Source organism: Corvus cornix, chromosome 1A (assembly GCF_000738735.6).
Source record: "Corvus cornix cornix isolate S_Up_H32 chromosome 1A, ASM73873v5, whole genome shotgun sequence".
In the NCBI taxonomy this organism is placed as follows: Eukaryota; Metazoa; Chordata; class Aves; order Passeriformes; family Corvidae; genus Corvus; species Corvus cornix.
In genome coordinates this window covers 32,453,889-32,477,280 of record NC_047057.1, presented here as the reverse complement: position 1 = coordinate 32,477,280, position 23,392 = coordinate 32,453,889, and positions in this window count along the sequence as shown.

Sequence of the window (23,392 nt, the reverse complement as noted above, 5' to 3'; positions counted from 1 at the left end):
AAGCTTTTCTCTTGCCTTTCTAGCTTAGTGCATCTGTGTGAATGTGCAAGGAACTGGTGCAGTCACAAACTTGGGGAAGACCAGCAACATGGTATCTGTAGTGGTCAATATTAAAGTAAACTGTTACCAGTTTTAACTGCAGCCTGTTTTCTAGACTTTATCAGTAACTGCGTCTGTGTGCTGAGCTGCTAAAATTTAAGGAAAATAATCTTTGTACAAACACTTTAAAACAGAATATGATAATAAAAGTATGATAAACATAGAACCAAAGGGAAATAAGATGGTAGTAGAAATTAATTACAAAGGGCAAAGAAGAATGAAAAATGTTTAATCATTTGCAAACACAGGCTTCCTGTTGCACAACTTCACTGCTTTGGATGATGATTAGAAAGTTTTCTTCCCACACAGATGCAGTTTATTTCTTATAAAAATGACAAGAGACTTGAAAAGAAAAAGTCAAGAAGAATTAATCTGAGAAGAGTTTGGTTATAGATCATCTCAAAAATAGTGTCTTAAAAGTCTGCATTTAATTGTGTGCATTTCAATAAGAAATGAGAAAGTGAATATGATTTGGAATAGCAGTGAGCAGGTCTTTCACAATAGTGATGATAGTGTAGTCTTACTTTCAGCAGAGAAGAAAGGTAAACTAACCAAAGTGAGGTAAACAGGTAATATCAATCAAAGTCTTAGAACAATTATAGTAGATGGCGATGCTTGATCATTTGGAAAGAACCCCAAATCCAGAAGTGAAAACATGTGAGAAGGAAGAGCATATACTTTTGAGCATAGCATCTTATATTTCCTACCCTTATTAACTCATACATTTTGCAAGTTGCATTGGCTCGTTTCATGGGCAAAACAAGATGTAAAAAGCTATACATAATGTAAAAAAGGATATTAATTTTATAAAATTTTATATTCTTTTCCAGCCAGTTCAGGACAGACTCAAATAAATGGTTTTCCTGTACACAGAGAAACTAGTGGGAATTAAGAATATAATGTTAAGAATGTACTAAGGGGGAGAGTGTGTGTGTGATGGGCTGGACTTAACAGAATGCCTACATGAATTAAGATCTTGGAGTAGGAGCTTTGTCTAGGGATTATGGGAGTAAAACTTACGGAAACATTAAACTGGAAGAACACCTTAACCAGGGTATTCCCTGAAATCATGGAAAAACGTGCAGCAGATACCAAATTTTGGAAGTCAATTTCATGCACAGTGTCTGTAGGGGCCTGCAAAGCCCAGCAAGTACTCCTTTCTAGCAGTCTATAACAAATTTCTGATTTGTTGTAGAAGACCGAAAGCCAAGTGTTATGTCACAAGAAGGGAAGAGAGATCAAAAGCATCAGTGATGTCTTGGACCTCTGTCAAAGACAAGATCATTATATCTCTAGATGGCATTAAGAAGCAGACATGCCCTACAGCGTAGGAGAGGATGAAAAGTCCAAGAGCCACAGCTAATGACACTTCGGAAAATCCTGAACCCAGATCTGATAGGCTTAGATTCTTTCTTAGCTCTGAGACAGCTTGCTGTATGATCTTCTGGCAGCTTATCTTGTCTCATGGGGCTCCAACTGACCCCTTGTAAAATGTACAAAACTGAGCTTCTTGGACCGTTAGGAATCCTAGCTGATATAAAATAGTTGATGTTTTCTTTGAATGAAAGTTACTCAATAAAGACAGAGTTTTAACAAAAAAGGAGAGTGTATTTAATAACAAGGATTTTGAGCAGTAAACAATTAAGCTTTACGAATTCTTTTCATATCAGCCATCATAAATTAGGAGACAGTTTAAAAATGTATCATCAGGTTCAGTAACTGTTTAGAGACAAGAAAAATAGAAAAGAGCACAGAAAGATATAATATAAAAATATAAAAGAGACATTCAAATGTCTATTCTGTTCAAGAATTCATTGAAACAAATGAAAATTAACCTGGAGTTTCAAAATTAAGACTGAGTGCAGCTTAAAGCCTAAATCAAAATACATTCTGCTGTACATCAGGTAATTTGAGTAAGCAACTCAAAAAGTAAGGTCTTTTCTTGTGAAAAGTATTCCTTTTCTGTACATATTATGATAAAAGCCGTATTTCCTGATACTTGTTTTTACTATTCATGACTGCCTACAATTAATTATTCTTCAGTCTCTGTTACTCCCAACAAAATTCTTGCAGAACTGCTTGTCTTATCTTGGTCTCTGCTCATTGACTATTGGGTTAGAATTGCAGATGTCACTGGGAAGTCTTAAGAAGCTGTATTGATCAACATGTGATACAGGCAGATCTGAGCAAGGTTTTAAAGCAGAATTAGGAATGAAAGAAAGCACCAGTTAGACATCTAACCAGAACATGGAATGAAGACAATTGTTGCCAGAATCCCTGCAGAAAGGTGTTGAGCTGCAGTTGCTGTTCTGTTGGTCCTGTTCTCATTAATTAAGAAGTTTGCAGGGTTTTCTTCTGCCACCTGCAGAGTGTTGTAGGCAGCCGCTGTTAAAATTTGTCTACAAAAGCCTGAATCTCTTCTTAAGGCTGCCCTATACAAGGATGAATGAAAGTGAGAACTCTGCAGCAGACAATTAGAGATATGAAGCTGGAGAGGCCTCTCTGCTGGCCACAGATCACAGTGCCCATTCCTAGCCTTCGGCAGAGGTGCTGTGGGTAAGTCTCTTGTGATGAGAGAAGTAACAGTCTTTGGTGCTTGTTACTACTGGATTAATAGAAATGCTCCATTCTGCTGGCTCTGGTTTGTGGGAGTACACCCTGACATCATCCTTCAGGCAGAACAAGGCTCAGGTTAATTTCATTTTTACCTGAAACTAATTACAGTGGCTGCCCTGTCACTTCAACAGGGTATTGCTTGAGGCAGCGAGGTGATGGTAAGGAACTTCTGGTGGTGGTAAAAAACTAAGGGCAGTGAGCTCTTATTTTTTGGTACAGATGGATCAATAGGAGGGTGTTCACCTGTGGCCTTCTAAGTTCATAGTATAAGTGAGGACAGTCTTCTTGAGAAACTAATGCACTGCAGGAGCATCAGAATAAAGTAATTTTTCAGCCTAATGAAATGGCAAAACCAGTTGCCATACTTCAGTATCGCGCTCACATTCAAGATACATCTATCTGAAGACATTTTTAGATAACAAAGGGTAGTGGTCCCATGTGTTACATTTAGAGTGTCTCCAGGCTGAAGTCTGTACAGAAACTGTTCTATTCCATTATATTCTATTCTGTGAAAGCATAAAGCCTCTCAGAAAACTGTGTTTCCTCCTGAGACACGGAAAGAAAGGACTCATAGCTGCTGTTTTCTAGACTGTTTTCATGTCTTATACATTTTGAATATCTGTGTCAGGACTGGGTTAGACCTTTCCAACAACAGAAATGGGTTTGATGTAAGCCATGTGTCATACATGAAATCCCTATTTGTGCTTGGTCTTTGCATATTAAGTGCTTTAATTAATTAATTTTGAGTTAAATATTTTTAAATTGAAATCTTAAAATTAACCCATCAGCCCAGGTACAAAATTCCAGTTCCATTATCAGTGTTTTCAATTGTTCAAAGTAGTTTATGAAGAGAGTTGCACCCTTCCCAGTTAAAAATTCCCCAGTTAAAAATCCCCAACTTACTGCTCCCTTTTCAAACTTCAAACCGTCTGTATACCATAAGAGTTACCTTTCCTGTGTTTACTGTATACTTTTACAAGTGTTTTAAGATGTGTTGGATGTATTTTAATACCTTTTTTAGGTGTTTTCACTTACATTCTGGTTCCAAGGCCAAAAACCCCAGTTCTAACAGCCAGCAGCTATTTTTAGCTACAGAGCCATTACTCTGCAGGCAAGCTCCATGGCAACCTGAATACCTCAATTTTAATGAAGGCATTGTAGCTCCCTTATCTCAACTAATACCACGCCCCCCCCCCCTCCCCCCCCCTCCCCCCCCCCCCCCCCGACAATGATGAGCCATTGGTGGATGGAGATGAATCTATCAAAGGGGAAAGAACCAATCACTTTAAACTGAAGGGCGGGCTGTGGGCGGAACTGGGGGGGGGGCGGAGCAAGACACTATGAAAAAACCAAGGCAGAGAGGCAGGGCCTCTTTCCTCTCTCGCTCTCTGCAGGCTAGCTGTGGTTAGACGTCGGTGCTGGGCATTCAAAGCCTTACTGCTTTTAAGGGGCCTTTAGTAATTTTTTTAAAAGTCAGCCCAGCACTGCAAGTTCTTTTTCTCTACCTGAGGTCTTAGTGCTGTCTCAGCCAGAAAGATCTCAATCCCTGCGCTCCTGGGGCATACCATCTACCAAGCTATAGGATCCCAAATTTTTATATTTTTCTAATTTCTGTAATTTTTCAATTTTTCTGTTTTCAATAAATTAATCTTTTTAAGAGTTGTCTCATTCTCACACATGTATTACTAAACATACCAAACTATTGTGAACCGTGCTTCCTCTTGTTTCCTGAACTGTCACATCTCCAGTATTTTTCTAAGTTGGTATATAATAAAGGAAGGCAGTAAAGTCAGTTAACAGTTAACATTTAACATTTCTGCTCCTTTAACATTTCTTTGGATGTTTCCACCCAGATAAAAATTTTATGGCTCATTTGCTATTTCAATAGGCTAAATACACCCTTTTAAAAATCATTGTTTTTCACAATCTTTTCCAATCTCCTGTACAAATCTAAGACAGAAACGTTTTAACATTTATGAAATAAATAAACATTTATAAAACCAACATCCTTGCATTGGCCTTTTGCATAGATCTTCAATGTTTTCATGGTATATATGATTTCTTTGTGGATAAATAGGATTATAATATCTCCTCACCCCATTGTTACCGAGTAACATAAAGACATATTTGTATGACACTGTCATCTAGCAGACTCAAACAGAAAGAATTTATTCTTACAGGAAGAACTGCAGTGGGTTTTACAGTAGCAGGAATTTTGGCTATATTTTAAAATAAAACTATATTAGCATATCACACTGTGGTGTGAGTCATCTAAGTTTCTGTGTCATGGGGAAGAAGGGATCATTTGAAGTCTGCAGTGTTAATTGAGGTGTTTACAGTGCCATTTAAAAATCACTTGACACTGAAATTCTTTAGAAAACAATTTCTGGAAGGCAAGGAACTTAATCTCTCATGGAGGAATTCTAGAGCTGTAGTTTCTGGTTCCCCCTGGCACAGGAACAGCTCTGCTTCTGGCACTTCATCAGACTATTTTCTATGATATTTGGGTATGGGCTTCATTTACATTGCAGTTACATGGGTGATAAGAGAAGGAACACTTGGCAAAGTGCAGCAGTGAGTGACCTGTCTGAACAGTTAATGGGAGCTCTGGTTCATTTACTTCCTCTGTCTGGGGGTTTATCAGTAGGCAGAGCAGGTATGTGTGAAAGTTGTTCTGGCTCAAACGTTTATAGGCTGGGTGTCATGGTGTTGGGGGTTTTTGTGTTTGGGTTTTTTTGATCTGTAGTGATAAAACAGAAGGAAATGCTCTGAGATGAACCAAAGTAAGCTTCTGTCTTCCTTAAGCATAGTATCTTCACTCCTCCATGCCCTAGCTGGGCTAGCTACCAAGAAGAGTACAGTCACAGCTCTGTTTGGGTTTCATGTTGGTGGTCAGCCTGAAGGCGCTTTAAGAGATTCCAGTTTACTTCTCACTAAGTCTTAAGAAGACGCACAAAATCAGTTAGTTACTGCTGCTTAGCTGAGAAGCAGCTAATTTCAGCAAAGATAATTTTTTTGAAACACGAACACATTTTTTTTTGTGATTGTGAGCATTTCTCTCAGCTATTTATACCAGAATTACCTAAGGAAATACAGCTGTGCCCTTCTTCTTATGTATGCAGTCTAAATCAAATCCTTTGTGTCTATTTTATCTTCCTAATTTTTTTTTTGTATTTTTTTCCTACTAGACATGGAAATAATGGAAGCCCCAGGCTTTCTGAACATATCCCAGTAGGAAATGAGTTGAAAGAACTGAAAAAAAAGCTAATCATTAAAGCTGTAGCAAGCAGTATGATTTTATATTTAGAAGCCACATTTTTATTTTTGAGCATATGATTCTTCCTGTTCAGCTCTTTCATCCCACTGAAAGGTTTTATTTATATGGCAAATTCTTTCAGAGTCTTTGGATTGATAATAAATGGAAGACTATTAAAAATGCTTTTTAGCATCAGAACTTCTACTGTTCTGAAATTAATTTGCTCTTATTTTCAGAGATTGATGTGATTGTCTCATTTTTGCCCATTAGCATGGCCTGCCATCTACCGTTGCTTCTAAAGTGGCTTACATGGCTTTCAAGGCATCTGGCTGAGTGCTGGACTGAGAAATTGTGTGAACTGTACTTTGAAAGCCTGCTTTCAGCAGGGTAATTTACTGCTTGTTAGGATGGAATGTCAAGGTAAGTTATCTTTGCTTATCATCCTTTCAGACTGTACTCTGCCACAAGGGAACAAATAAAGTGACTCCACCATTTATATTCCAAATGGCATCTATTTATTCAATCTCACAGTTCCCTAATGAATAAGTGAAGCTATTTAAATCAGAACAGAATGTTTCTCTTTTAATATGGGAGCACTGCTTGTCCATCAGGTAGGCATGCTCTAACAGAAAGACAAATCTATTCTCCTGTTGAAGCTGTTTAGATGTCCTGACATGATGAAGGAAGTGTTTTTTTAACGCTGCATCTTTTGTACTGGCCAGAGGTAACAGGATCTCTTTCCTCAAGGGTCTCATGGGTGCTGCTGTGAGACTTGTCACTCAAGCTTCATTGACAAGAAGATCTGATTGAATTAAGTCAGTTACCACATTTCTAGCAGTTTGAGGAGAAGTTTTTGCTACATCTTAATGAGAGCATCTTTACAGGCTTTGGGAAGGAGTTAAATTGCAAGTGTCCCACATGAATGATTTCAATTTTCCTAAAGCTGAAGTCCAGTTTAGGTTTTCTGTGAATACTCTGTGTATACTCCAGAGTTAAATTCTAATCCACCACCTACTGTCATGAGAAGGTAAAATCCAACGCAGAGTATTGGGCCTGAGGAAGGGCATTCTCTGCTCATACCATTCTTAGGTGAAGACAGTTCAGATATTCCCGTAGCGCCGTTTCACTTTCTACCAGCAAGGAGTTACACAGCCAGCATGGTGCACCCACCAGAGCAGGAATAGGATGAGTGAGTGTTTGTGCACTGATTTCTAATCCACTGAAAGGAGTTTATGTGTCAATGTTGCAGACTTTAGCATATGTTTGATATACTTATTTTGTGTTTCTGATGGTGCATATTTGACCCACCTGTATGTATTTGCTCCATTCTAAAATCTTTTGGATGGACATGTCGACAGTTCACTGTGCAGGGTAGTATATTGTTGAGACAAGGATGCTGCTTGTGGATGTAATGAACCTATACATATTGAAATACCCACATTTAAATACAGATTTATAAATATTGATTACAGAGTTTAATTTCAGCTGTGTATGGGGGTTGCCATGTCCAAATAGCTGACACTAGCAGTGCTTGCACTAATTCATAAAGGACATTTGCCATTTTCTGAGAGATTATTTGGTTGGAGACTGTGACATTCTTGGTGGGAATACCCATAACCTCTGCTGGTTTGAGCAAATATTTGAGGAGAATTAGATTACATGCTGTCAGGTTTATGATGTCGGTGCCTCTAGTCTGGGGCCTCTACAGGGAAATGATCCAGAGAGGAGACGCAGGACCAACACTGCTGTTGAGGGACACTCAGATGAATTGATACATTTAGGGAATTTTTCCAGTGCCTCCTGATTTGGAAGTCCTTGGAACTTCTGAGAATGGTATAGCTGCAAATTTGGTAAAAGAGCTGTTCAGTGGTTGTTGTAAGAAGTTAAATTATCAAATCCCAAGAAAATTGCATAACAAATTTACAAACTAGGCAGCCAAGATAGAAAGCAGAGGGAAAGAGACTGTGTTAGCACTGAACCTCCTAACACATGATGAGTATGGCCAGGAATCTATTCTAATCTGTTTAACACCTTGTTTTTCTTTACATTAAAACATTGCTCAATAAAAGAAGAGGGAAAAACTCATCTCCCAGTCACTGTCTTGATCCCCATAACAGCATATCTGTTCTGCTTTCTAGGGCAGCATGACCTGCATAAGAGCAATCAGCACTGTTAAGTACTGCTGCAACAGAATAGCAGTTGCCTGAAGCTGACAGAGGCATGACAGTATGGGGTCAGCTGACAGTGTCTTTCACTCATTGTTGGGACTGATCCCTTATTTTCCAGTTAACTTTAGAGCATTTTTAATCTTTATTTACAAGATAACAGTTCCTCATAAAAATTCACACAACCACTATAAAAATCCCTTGAATATTTCAATTATGATTAATAGTTTGGTTTTATCAGTATTCAGTAATATACATTCTTTGAGAACTCTATAGAGATTTTAATTTCAAATACAGTATCTCATGAACACCCCTTCTATTTATTCTAACAGTACAATGAATAGAGAGGGGTTTATTTCTAATTTTTGTCTGTATGAAGTTGCTGAAGGAATACAGTTCATTAAACTTGAAATGTTTGGCAATACTGAGTACAGCTTGATGATGTTTTTGAATATAAAATCCTTTTCTGCCACAATCTGTGTAAAAAAGAAATCTACCAGGTAAGAAGAGAGAAACAGGAAAAAAGAGTGAAAAGGGAAAGAGAAAGAGGGAGAGATATTTTTCTTAGGGTTACATTATGTTTAGTCTTTTGAATGACCATAGTGTGTGTTAGATTGTAAATTCTTATCTTTGTTTCTGCTATGTTTTACATGATGTCCGTACAAAGATGTAAAAGGATTAGCTTGGCTGTTGTATGCATTACAATATGCTTCATTTAAGGTAGAGAAGACCTCATCTGAATAACTGCACAGCAATAGGGCAGATGAATTTCAGTGCCAGTAAGGGCTGTTAATGCTTTTGGTTTGAAAAAAGAAAGACTCTTTCTAACTGAGGATACAGAGTGATTGTCTCTGAATCAGTTGTTTTGATACATGGGGAAAAGACCTAGAATTATCACAAGTGCTCTAAAACCATCAGAGAATGTCAAAAAGGCCTCACATTAAATATTATCAGGAAAGAAGTCATTGTGCCACTGAGTAAATAAATGACATTTATTTTCTAGTAATAATAGATTAGATTAATAATAGATCTAGAAAAAATAAATGATTTATCTTCTAGTCTTGGGAGGAAAGACTGAGACCTAATGACTGTTGATTGGTTTCTTAATCAGATACTGAAGTCCCATCACAGGCATTCACTCCCCTTTTATAACAGTTTTACAGCAAACTCCCCAAAATAGTTGCCTTGTTTCTTATTTATTTATTCTATTTAGAATTAGTCTTTATTATGTCTTGATATTATTCTAAGCAGATTGCAAAAGTAATTAATGTAGTGAACAGGATTTAAAAGTTAACTTTCCAGCATATCCCTTATACCACGTCCTGCCCTTACACTGGTGGCATCTATGTTAACATCTGACCTCTACTTCCAAATTTAGTTCATAGATATAAAATTTTGGGAAGGCCTCTCTTGCATTAAAAGTCAGTATGTTCAAAGGCAAGACTGCCTGTGTATGGATCAGATGAAAGATTTACCTTGTTAAGTGTCTTGCCAGTGATAGAGGTCACCAGCTGAGACAATGTAAGACCCGTTAAGTAAATAAGACCCTATCAAGTTGTCTGCAGCCCTCAACAGACCACCCTGAAGATGAGCAGTATACAGTTTTTCTTGCTTCCTGAGCACAGAATCAGACAGGTTCTTCCCAAATTCAGCCTCAGCCCAGACTGCCTGCAAATGATAACCCTTCCAGCAGGAGTGGCCAGGGACTTTCATGGAAGGACCCTGTGTCACTGGACTATCTGATGTCATGACCTGCAGGACAGGTAGCCACTGCACAGAGCATCAGACACATATATGGTGCTAGTAAGGATACCCTAGGAGTGCTGTAGAGCAAAATCCCCTCTCTGTTGACACCATGTCATGACATACCCTGTGACAGACAACAGACAGCAGCAGTTAATTTGGCTCTCACGCCATATGTGGTGCTGGCTGTTCCTCACAGCAGAATGTCTGTAGCCTCATGATCCAAGGTGACAAACTCATTAACCTTTCAGGATGAATTGGCTTTGTTCCACCTTCTTTGTTGCTGTACCAGAGGCAGATGACTTCCAGCAGCTGTGGTGTCTGCACCTGCCAGCACATCCTGCAAGGAGGCAGGCAGGTGTGCACCCAGTATTTGTCATCACAGAGAAATGCTGGTAAGTGGAATTTATCTGTGTGACTCAGCAATGCAGAGTTTACAGCTTGTCCTGTACATCAGGCATGTGATCTTATCTCCTTTGGGTACCACCAAGCTTTGGGAGTTCTGGCCTGATTTAAATGTTAAACCCACCACCTTTCATTATATTCAGAATACAAATGGGAGCTGATCCAGGGCACAGGGGCCAAACACTTGCAGTGGAAAGCATCTGTTCATATATGACAAGTCAGACAAAGGCTTTGCTGATGAAAGAATGCACAAATTTCAAAAATTACGTTGATTATAAGGAGACTCTCTGTGGAGATATTCCAGTGGCAAGAAACTGAAAGCTTCTAAATTGCTTATTTTTTTTGGTCATGTTCTTAATAAACTGTAGAAGCACTACCTTAGGCTACTGGATGGAAACAAGGCAACATTAGTATTTTAAAATAGATTTGCACAATTGTATACTTTAAGGCATAATTATGGAGAGCTTGTTTTGTTTGGAGGTATCAACGTCTGTTATCCTATCTAGCCTGTCAGCCATGGGAGGTACTTTTGGTTTCTCCAAATACATAATAAATATAAACAGAATACAAGCAGGATCCTCTGTAATACAATTTTGACCTTTCCACAAATGAGATGAAGAAACATTATCTTTTTGAGAGCCTCTATGTAGAGAATAAAAAGCTTTTGATAATGGCTGATATTCACACTGTCATTAAGTGTTGATTGAAATACAAGTTTCTAGAATGGTCTGTACAAGTTTCTAGTTACTGAACATGTAATGACCCAAATGGCATATTCATTAGATGACAAATGTCATGGGAATGTTTCTGGGGAGAAGCATCTGCCCTCCTGACACAAATTGCCTCTCCATTGCAAACAACGCAGACCCAGGCCATCCCTCCAACTGTGTGGTCAAAACTGTCCACTCAAAGGGTCTTGGAAATCACCAAGCATGTGAGGTGATGACGAAGGAGAAGGCAGTTGTAGCAACTCCAGGCCCACAGTCTGTGAGACCAGGTGTTACACACAGTGGGTGGCACCACAGTGTGCACAAGGCACTGAAGGAGGAAAGGGTGTCTCAGATGGATACAGGCAGTATCCATCTGTAAGGCAGTAAATATCTAGGACCAAGACTGCTTGGAAATTTGTTTATAATTAAATTTTACACATTGTGTTGGATTTCATACTGTTACAAAGACACTGTCTAGTTCATAACTGGCAGTTTATTTAGGCTTTGGCTCACCTTTATATATTTGTTGATCAACAATCAGTTATTTCTGTAATGTGTTGTCTGTGACCCATTAGTTATGAAGAAATGAATTGCTGTATCCTACCAAAAAATTTCATTGCCTTATCATAAAATACAGAATCATTCATCAAACTATTATATGGGTCCCCATGAGTCAAAACTCACAGAGATTTATAATTAAATGGATAGAAAACACAGATAAAGCCTTTTGTCAATAAGTACCCATAAATTAGTCAGGCACAATATATTCCCTGCGTATTAGAGAAAGTCTCTTTCTCCCAGGCACCTTTATGCTATTAAAAGAATTATGTAACATGTAAAGTAGTCAAGTTAGCAATGCGTGTCTGGTGAGTGAGGCCAGGATGGTGGGGCAGTCTGGTGTTCCCAATGTCGTTGCAGTGCTGCCCATACACAGCAGTACCATGCCCATGCTGGTGCCCCAGCTTGCTTAGGGAAGCATTCGCTGCTCGGCTCCAGGACGCTGTGCAGAGCCTGGCTTGCAGCAGCCTTGCAGGGGTGGCTGGCACCCGATGGCCTCATCAACCTCTGCTTGGCCTTCAGCTTGCTCCATGCACCCACTGCATCCCAACGTACTTAACAGCCAAAGGAATTTTTTTTGATACAAAGCTCTGGTGGCTGCTCTCTGATTCAGATCCCACGACTACCTTTCTAGCACATAAGGTGTCCAGAGAAGCTGTTTCTCCCGGTTTCTCTCTCTGTTTTCTCTGGACTTCCCCTTTTTGTCCTACCTTTCTTGCATGCAGACACATGCCAAGAAGATCCTCCCCTTACTTTCTGCACCTGCAAGAGCTCACAGTTATATCCTTACATCCGTGCAAACACAGGGATGGATAGGAAGTCGTGGGTGAAACCAAGGAAGGTCTGGGCCAGAGACAAGCTGTGAGGGATGGACATACTGCAGTTGATGAGGGAGTGATCTATGGTAGCAGAACACTCTCCTTAGACAGCTGTGTAGGAAATTCAGTGAGAAAGTGTGTAGGGATAGAGAAGAATGTCAGCTGCCCATTGGGAGCTCATTCCTCCTTTAGCCTGTATGGCACAATTCTAGGTCTGAAAAATCTTTACTCTGTTGAAGAACCAGCTGGTAAAATGACAGTGGTACCTTTTCTGCTTAATAGAAGAACCTAGGAACTAATAGTTTTAAAACTGAACTGTTACAAACAGGAAAAACCACCAAGATTGCCAATTTAGACTCCTGATAATTAAGAAATACCAGAATGGCAGAAAAAGTCTCTACAGCATCCTGGATATATATGCATTATACTGTACCTTCATTTCCTCTTTATACATCATTTTCTCATAGGACCTTTATGAGACTGACTGTGGTGACAGGGTATATCCTAAGGATTAACTAGGATTGTGTAGTGAGGGTGACTGCCATTTATTATCCCTGCCTTCTACACTACAGGAGCAAAATGGTCTGTACAGATCATAAAAAGGGATTTCAGAACAGGAAAGACTGATTCTGAATTAAGTATTTGAACATTGCTTCAAACTGGGTTTGGACGCAGAGTTCCTGCAGTTCTCTAATGCAGGAGTAATTTGAAATAAGTTTTCATCCACAAGTGGTCACTAACTGTGTCGTGTTAATTTCTGAGTTCCCATGTGAATTGCTAGGGTTTGATTTGTGGGAGTATTGATATTTCAGAGCCATGACTGATGCTGGTAGGAGCTGTGCTTTATATATGTGAATTGCTAAGAAGTGCGAGGTATTTTCAAAGATCAGGTACAAACCTTTCAAATTGTGCATCCACAATTAACAGGTGCTTTCAAATTTAATCTCATATTAATACTCTTTCCCCAAAATACCCACAGTTCCATTTCTCTATCTTGAACTGACCTGCTGTACAGATTAATGCTGGTGCCACACCCTAACAATATAGGAAAAGAAATTCCATGAAAAAAGAATATTTTGTAACCATATGAGGTTTTGAATAATGTACTGTAAATAAGACATGGAGGCCCTATTCAGCAATTAAATGAAGCAACAGTGTTCTAGATCCTAAATTCAGAGATGGTAGATTACTCTCCATCGTAGCACAGGTCAGTTCTTCCCTGAATTAGGTTTAGTTTAACTACAGCACCTCTTTTAAAAAGTTAGAAAATCTCCATTTAAATATTTGTAGTATGAACAAACTATCATTATTTTGTTAAATTATTGGAGTGATTAATTTTCATAGTACTAATACATTCAGTTTCTGCTTCGGAATGTCTCTGCTTTCAACTTCCAGGCACTTGATCTTTTTGTGTTTGTGCTTTTGAGACTGAAGAGCCCTCAATTATCGAATTTCTATTTCTCTTAGAGGTAATTAGAAGCTGTGATCAAGACACCCTTTAGCCTTTTTGTTAAGATAAATAGTCTGAACTTCAGTTTTCCACCATGGCAGTTTCCCCAGTCCTTTGATCTTTCTCCTGGTTCACCTCTGAACCAGAGAGACCCAATTTATTCCTTTTTCAGCTGTGGGTGCTGGGACTTTGAACAGCATCTCAGAAGGAGACTTGTTAGTCCCAGGTTGCATAACCTTTCTAACAGTTTTTGGTATTATTCTGCTCATTCATCATGTGATTGGCATTTTGTTTTGCTGTTATACCCTTTTCATACTGCACTAGGAGCTAATCTGCATTTGACTGACACAATGCCCCAATCATTTCAATTACTGTTCCCAACACAGTGTCTCATTATGTTTTGAGTTCCTGAATATTGTTGAATTACAATTATCTGTATTGATGGCCATGTCATTTTCTTGCAGCAGCTTATCAATTAGTTTGTTTCCGTGTACCCTCTTCATGACTGACATGCACGCTTTGATCAGTAAGGATTCTCTCATTTCTTCCAGAGCATTAATAAAAATCCAAAGGCCAAGAACTGACCCTAACATGGCCTCAAGAATACATGCCCTTAATGAGACCTCACTGTTTACAAATGTGTTTTGCAACCTGTCAACAGCTTTTAAAAATTCATTTTCTGTATACCACACTGCTTTTGTTTTAATTATCAAAATGTTGTATAGTGCCAAGGATTCTGACTTTTCCACACAGCCTCTATTCCCTTTCTCAGTCACTGAATGTGAGGTCATTAATCATGCATGAAGTGAAGGAGACATCTGATGGGAAAAAAAGCATGTGATCTTTTAATTAAAGAGTGTGCCAAAATGCATTGAAGACAGGTGAATTAAAGATACTCAAGCCGTCATAAACCCCACATATCTAAACTTGTGCTGGATTTTAGGTCTTAATTTTTCTAATATGAAGGGCTTCTGTGTCTGTGTGAGTGTCGGGGTTTTGACGCTAGCTAAGCGCCAGGCACCCATGAAACTATTCACTTATCTTCCTCTGCTGTAGGTGAGCAGAGGAGGGAGAATTAAAAGCTTCATGAGTTGAGGTAAGGATTAGGGGAAAAACACTTTAAGGCAAACCAGGTTCAAAACTTAAACAGTATAAAGAATATTTATTATTAACGGAATTTAAAGTAAAAAAAAAAAGGTAATGAGAACTGAAATAAACCTTTAGAACACTTTTCTTTCCCAGTCCCTCCCTCTTTCCACTGACCACACAAAGAGACAAAACATGGGGTTTTGGTCAGTCTTTCACTTCTTAGAAAAAGATCTTCCTTTGGTACACTTAAGGAAAATAGTTTCTTTCTTCTACTGTGCTGTGGGATCCTTCCCATGGGAGATAGTTCTCTGCGAACTTTTCCAGCATGATTTTAACTTTCACAAACAGCAGTCCCACCCAAACCTGCTATAACGTTGAGTTCCTCCTATGAACGGTGCAGTTTCCCCACAACTGCCCAGTGTGGGTCATTTTAGTTCATATGGTTTAGTCTTTTAAGGATGAGCTGTTCTAGTTTGGAAGCAAGGGTTCTCTTTCTTTATCTCTGGAAGCAAGGGTCCTCTCTCTTTGTTCAAGTTCCTCACTAGATTACAGCTTTTCAGGATCCACGTACTCCAGGATGAGCACTCTTCCTCATGGGCTGCCCGTGGATCTGTGCACCTCCCCATGCACCTCATGAGTTACAGGGAAACAGTTTGTTGTATTATAGTCCTCACCATGGCTCGCAGGAGAATCTCAGCTCTGGCTCTTGGAGCACCTCCTCCCTCTGCTTCTTTTCACAGAACTCAGTGCTGCCATGTTGGTTCTCCTCACGTGTCCTCACTTCTTCCTTTTCCCTGACTCTGAAGAAAATTGTTGTCCATAGGGATTATTGTTCTCAAGTTCTATCAATTGAAAAGTTCTTACAGATCTTCACTGCGCTGAAAAGGTTGATCTCGTGTGTGTTCTGTGTTGGGGAATTGTTTGTCACATTTTCATTGGTGGCAACCTGGTCTCTGCCGTGGGAGGGCTCCAGCCACATGGTCTCAGCCTTGGGAAGGCCCTGGCCATGTGTCCCCCAGTGGCCCCCACTGGGTTGGGCCCTGGTGACCACCTCACCATCCCTCAAGAGAAGAAACAGAGCTTCCCATGGTTTTTCCTTTCTTAAATATGTCATCACAGAGGTGTTACCAGCTTGTCTAATTGGGCTGGTAACCTGCCCATCATCAGAGCCTTCAGTGGCTGGCTCTGTGTTGGACATAGTAGAAACTCTGACAGCTTGCTCCTGCCCACCAAAAACTAGACTGTTTTTAAACTAGGACATTGAGGGACGGTTTTGATACAGTTTTAAATATTTACTGATTAGGATAGCCCTCATTCACTCAAATATAAGTGTAAATGTATAAAATAAATTGCAATGAACTGCATTCCCTGAATGCATGTTTCTTGCTGCTCACTAGAAAGAGAGAGAACGTATAATCAGCTCAGATGTAAATGCGGATGTGAGCTGGCCAAGGCTAGATGAGATGAATCCCAAACAAAGCCCACAGAATTCCATAATGATTCTTGCTTTTCTGTTCTGATAATGAAGTCTATAAACAAATTCAATTTTATGGAAACTAAGAAAGAATTCTGAATGTTTTGCTTTACTAAACAATGTTTTATTTGTTAATCCAGCAGCTATTTAACAACTGGATTAGCTAATTAATTACTGTTCATTTTAGCTACAGCATTAACTGATAACCTCCCTTGCACACTGTATAGCCCCAGGAGAGGTGTGCCTGGAGAGATCAAACTCACTTTGATCTGGGAACTTGGGTCAAAGAAAAGAATGAACAGGTTAAAAAAATGTTTAGGAAAAAAATCTAAAGGCCACAGAATATGTGCTTTCCTAATTTTCCTAAAATAACTCAAAAGAATTCTTGAGGGAGAGATTAAAAAAAAATTGTAATTGAAGATATATATCTTTGTCTTATCTGTGGGGATAATTTCCTTTCTCTAGCAGGGTTTCTGTTTTCAGTAGCTTGATTAAGGGACAATACCTCATGTGATTAAATGATCTGGGCACATTTGCATATGAATGCTAGATGACATGGCATAGAAACTGATTAGGCCTCATCTATATCACATGTCTGGAAATTAATGCTAATAGCACTTAAGATATTAAGGTTTGGATTAAACTTGGCCAGAGAAAATGAAGTGTAAAAGAACTTTGCTAAACATTTTGTGACTTCACGGATTTTTTTCCCCCTTTTAATCTGGGGGTGAAAGTTTCTTCTTCTCAGCTATTGCTAACTTACACATTCTTACCAGTAATAGTCTTCTAACCACATACACAGTCTACAAATGATTTGAAGAAGATAACTGTTTATGATTGAAAACTCTGTGAACATGTGTCTGACTTTACCATTCTTGTGTTTAGATAAGGCAGGCAGTAGGAGTGAGAGCTTTTGACAACTTTTCATCTTTAGAAACACAAGGAAAGGTAAGCCTAGGCAAGAAATTCTGGGGAGTTATATTAAATCCTTGATAGTGTGATCATTTGTGTCTGATTTAAACTCTTATTATTTTACTTATACTAGAATAGTCCTAGCACCTGATCCTGAGATGCTGTCAGTGGTGTGTACCATATGCCCTCAAGGTGCCCTGAGAGTTTGACATTTGAAAAGTCACTAGACAGGCTTCAGAAGTAAGTGCTCAAATCATGAATAAGGTAAAATAGAAACATCTTTAGATTGAAATTAATAAAATAAATTAAATTTCTGATGATTCTCATCAGTGACCAAATTTACCTCTGCAGTCTGGCTCATGGTAAGGACATCGGGTCTTCACTGAAATGAGTAGGACCTCTGTGACCTCTAAGGATCACCTTCTAAAGTCCAATCTTGTGTAAAAGACTTGGCAGCCACTGACAAATTAAACTTGGCCTGAGGTCAAAACACTGCATCTCACAGCAGTTGAGGTACAAGCCTGACATTCATTCCTCTTTCTGAATGAGCTGAAACCCCAGATGCAAACATTTACATGTGAAAAGTTAAAATGCAGACAAAACTCAGCTGCTCATTAATTCTGAGGTTTCCTCATTTTCTAGCAGAATAATTTTTGCAGCTCAGCATACATGTGCCATATGTAACATTCCAGTGCTGAAATGCACTGGGCAGAAGAAGGACAGAAGCTGATACAGACTGTGGGGAAAGATTAATTACATTTTAATTAATGCGTGCCTAGCCACTGATGTCGCAGTGAAGAAGAAAATGCCTGAAATATCTTTACTTAAAGCCTTAATATCTTTAAGTTAGTGCCTTCTTTGTGGAACAGAAGGCACTAACAATATTTTTATAGCAGCAGTTGAGTTATTTTGAGCAAAGAAATGTATGTTAATTATTTATTTTATCCAGCTTCTGCAAGTTATATCTGCTGTAATGGTGTTTTAAGTTTTATTTAGTTTCGCAGATTTTTTCTCCCTGTTTTATTAGACCTCAGTGACTTTTTAAGAAAAATGCAGTGTTCGATGTTAATGTAACAGGAATTAATATGGTATCCACCATAATAAAATAAATACCCTTTTTAATACCCTAAAAGGTAACAAAGATTAATGTAGTTAAAGGTAATGTATTTTATGAACATTCTTTTCATTTTAAAGTATTATCTAGCCAAAGTTTTTTATAACATAAATGAGGTTCTCATCCTGCAATGTCACCAGCTGCCAAAATGTAGAAAATTCTTGCTATACTTACAGTGTTATAGAAAGGAAGTGTTCCCCCAAACATTCCTTTGAAACTCATCTGGTGCTCCTTTGGGCATGAAGTAATTTACAAATACTCCACTGGAGCAGGGAAAACCTTTCAAGGGCACTGTTCCTACTCAGTAGCCTTTCTTTGGGTTACCCCACTGAAAGCCTGTGGGCTGCCCAGATGAGTAAAGCAAGGCCTCCTTGAACTGACTTTGTGCCATGAGACCATGCTCTCACTTGGACCACCACTGTGTTGTAGCTCTGTTTGCAGATTACACAAGCAAAGGCTCTGAGCAGATTTCCCCTTGCTTGCTCCCTCTTGATAACAGGATGGTGGGGGAACAGAAAAAGCTAGTACTGTGTAAGATTATGACTGGGGTTTTGGACATGCAGCAACATGCTACCTGCCATGTGACAGAACACACTCTATAGCCGTATTTTCCTGTTGTCTTCTTAGTTCTGACAATACCATTTCCCTTGGTTATACAACAATGTATTTTTTATTTAAATTTTTAATTTCATTTTGGTGCTGAATTATGGTTTGCAATAACATAGGTTCTCTCCTCTCCTTAAATACACCCAGATTTGAGGGCTCTACTCATCAGCATTAAATAGTTATTCATGGTGCTAAAGATATTGCTGGGAAACACACGGGAACTGTGAGCCTGTGCTGCCTCTCCCTCCGATGCTGCCTTCCAGGACTACTGCAAATATAAAACTGTGGAGCTCGCTGCTGGCACCAGTGAGTACATGTGTACTGCCATGACCAGATCTAGATTCTGCTGAACACACAGCCATGCAGGGATTCAGTAGGAATTCACCTAGGGATTTAAATACAAAGAAGAACAAGTTCTGTCCTTTGAAATGACTAACACAAGTCAGGCTTGGAAAATGACAGCAACCTGTGTGGGAGCTGTTCTCTGTGACAGGGTTTGTTTTCTGTACATTGGCTCCTTAGTTTCTGCTGTTGCACACCCAAGTTCCATCTGGGAAGCTGAATTCATGCAGTAGTTGGGAGAGTGCTGTAGCCAGGTGGGATCTGGTGTTGTTCTGCCTGGCCAGTTGTTCATTTCCCTTAGCAAAGAGGTCCTCACTCCCTGAGGAATTTCATATGGTTGCCCAAGGAAAACAGACCTTACATTTGGGGAAAAAGCTGTGCTTGTTCCAGTCTTTGAATTCAAGGTAGTGTCAATCACAGCATGTCATGTGTGGAAGGGAGATGCCTTCAGATTGAGTATTTGCCTTAAAACAGACTGAATTAAAATTACAGCCCTCTTTGTTCTGTTACATCACACTCAGGATGCAAACCCTTCATATGTATTTGGATGAGTAATACTTGCTGCAGAGTCCTGGTGCAAACTGTGCTGTTCCCTGTGTCTTCTTAGCTTGTAGCAGTACTCAGCATTTTGTGGTGCCTTGTGTCATGGCACTGCCATGACACAAGGCTCCTTTATGATTTGCATCATGATCTGCATTCATAAAGGGCTATAGAATCATAAAATCATACAATCATAGAATGATTTAAGTTGGAAAACACTTCTAAGATCATCAAACCCAGCTGTTAACCCAGCACTGCCAAGTCCATCTCTAAAGTGTGTCCCTAAGTGCCACATCTACATGTCTTTAAAATAGCTCTAGGGTTGTTGACTTCACCATTTCGCTGGGCAGTCTGTTCCAATGCTTGATAATCCTTTTGGTGAAGAAATTTTTCATAACATCCAATCTAAATCTCTCCTGGTGCAACTTGAGGCCATTTCCTCTTGTCCTATTGCTTGTTATTTGCAGAGATCTTCGTGTGAAACTAGGAAGTTCACTTTTTTTGTGTGTGATTTTCCTAAAACTGTAGCATAACTAGGACGCTGCAGACCAATGGTAGAGTGGCGAAGCTGAAGCAATCATTCCCACAACTCAGTGGCAGGGCATGAATTCAGACATCCCTCTGGCTTCAAATGGACAGCAGCAACTGTGCGGAAAGCCAGGGTCAGTATATTTTTCAGAATTCTGAGGAGGGTTGAGGATCCAGAAATGTATCGTGTTTAACTCAAACACAGCATTTTCTACATTTTCCTGAAAACTTGAGATTTGGAGGGAATTAGTAGCAACTGACAGTAGATTGCATACATTATTCTTATACTTTTATATAACACTCTTTGTATAATTGTATACTGCTTTTCTAACTGAAGCACTAATCAAATGAGAATATTGCAACTGAAGCTTCTGAAATAAACATATTTATATATATGTATAGGAAAAGACAGTTTCTGGTGGATAGATAATGAGAAAATGGGAAGGTTTCACAGCAGACATTCAGATAGTGTGTTTCAGTGTGCTACCTTCCTGTGACCCTTCTTTCTTCTCTCCTCCTGCTCATTGTCAAGCAGAGTCATCTGAACAAACAACAGCAGGGACTTGCAACTTGTCAGGGCTAACGAAGGAACTCCAAACAAGGAAACTTGCTCACTTTTCCCAAGTCCATCAACTGGTTTAAAAAAACATAGTGTCTCTCCCTCCAAAACCTTCTCAAATGACACATGCAATTAAAAAAAAAAATGTAGTATTCTTTGACTAAAATATGTCATGTGGTGAAACTGGAACTCAATTATATTTGTGTGTACTATATCCTGTCTCTCATCATAACTGCTGTGACATTTAAGGGATGCCAACCCACCTCATAAAAGTTCTTCTGACGTCCTCAGCATCTACTGCCTACCTCTGTTGTTTCTGGCGTTTGAATGACAGGGAGAGGACTGACGTCATTGCAGGAGGCTGGAAATATGCAGACATTTGTGAGAGAGATTCCCATTCATCTTGCACCAGCAATTCCCAGTGGTCTCATCCTTTTCTTCCAGAGGCAAAATTATCTCAGCAAAGCAATGGAAGCTCTTGGAAGCTTCAACAGTCATGCTGAAAAAGATAAAAAGAAAAATGTTTTGTTGATTCTCATATTGGATAATTTTTTCTTTGTTGGAAGGGCTATGAGAACTTATCTGCATATCTAGGATCTCTGTGTGACTAAGTTTCAATAGCAATTCTGTGAATAAGTAAGTTTCAATAATAGTTATGTCAATTATGATGGCATAACGAAATAGCACAAATCATTTATAGCTAAAGCAGCAAGATTTTGGTTTCATAGAAGTATAATAGTAATTTCTGTCTTGTTTTAACTCTGTGCTATGCCAGAAGTAAACTATGAAGTAGGTGTTTATTCATCACCATCAAACTGAGTCCTTAAGGAGGTGATATTAAAAATACCTGGCTTCAGGCCGTGAGTTATACGCTCTTTCCCTGAGTCCTGTGATTGACTATGGGCATGGACCTCAGAGTCACAAAAAGTGGCCTCAGATTATTCATTCTTGTTGACTGAACATACTGTATTCACTAGGAAGTAAAGCAAATTAGTTGCAAAGAGTTACATCAGGCAAAGGTGGTGTCCACTGAAAAGCAGCAAAAATCCCACTGAAATAATTCCTGTATAAAAGGTACGTGTCAGAAACAGGCTCAACATTTTTTATGACTGAGGAAAAAAGCAGATAAAAGTCTCTCCATAGATACATGATAATGATACTGAAGGAAAACATTCTTGTGGGAAAACTTGTGGTCTCTGTAAATCACCATATTAGATGTGGAATTAGCTGCTTGTAGGCAATAATGTTCCTTTAGCAAGTACCAAATACCAATAGGATGTAATTTGCACAACATGTCCCCATAATAATTCAGCTACTGGGAAGGGGGAACAAAAATAAAGAGCTTGATCCATACCTTTATATTTAAGAGTGCCACAACTGACACACCAGGGAATATGTTTGGGAAAAACAGGCTGGTGTCTGCCTTGAAATCTTCAGAGACCCACTCAATGGTTTCAGCTACTGTGGGGTGCTATCTGCACTGGGGACTGACATACATCCTTATCGGCCCCTGCCCCTTGCTTGAGAAACACTGTTTTAGGTAATGCAGGCATGAATGATACACCAGCTCTTTCAACTTGAGGATTAGAAAGCTCTCTCCTGCCTTCAGGAAACAAATACTGATCCTTATGGTACACCTGAGACACCAGAGAATAATATGTGGTAGGGAGGAAAAGCAAGTAATGGTAGTCTGGGGACAAAATGGAAATTTAGTGATTCACAGATGCAGCTTTCCTTAGAACAAAACAGAACATTTTATTGATTTCTCCATCTTTTTAAAATAGTTCTGTTGAATTACATTATTCACAGGGCAACAGAAAATGTGCATTTTGAAATTCAATAGTAAATAAGATCAGGAAAGTTGAAGCTGTTATTCTGACCTCATTGCTCTTTGGCATCTCATTATGCATTTCAAAGCTGTACAGAGAAAGGATGCATACAAAAACATGTGGAAAAAAAAGAGGGAAAAAGTAAACAAAGAAACAATTACCACAAAAGAAGCAGTGTAGTGTTTTGTACAGGCTACATAAAGCATCGTATACTGGTAGAATAATTTTCTGAATTCAGCTTTAAATTATCTAGAAATATAATTGGAGAATGAAGTGGGAGAATTTGTGGCACATTTGATTTCTACTGTCTTGAAGCATGGACTGCTCTCTGAAAATCCAGAATTCAGTCTCCAGCTCTCTGCTCAGGTGAATCTTGTTTTTTTCACTGCATCTAGTGATGTGCTGTTCATGACATCAGATGTACATTCATAGAGCTGCAGCTCCGTATCACTAGTAACGTTGACCAAAAGCTGATACCATATTCACATAAGCAGATTTTAAATATGGTAGTTCTGGTCTTGATTGACATTTATGATTAGAGTGGACTACTGAAGTGGTTGCCTTTTTATTGAGTTTGCA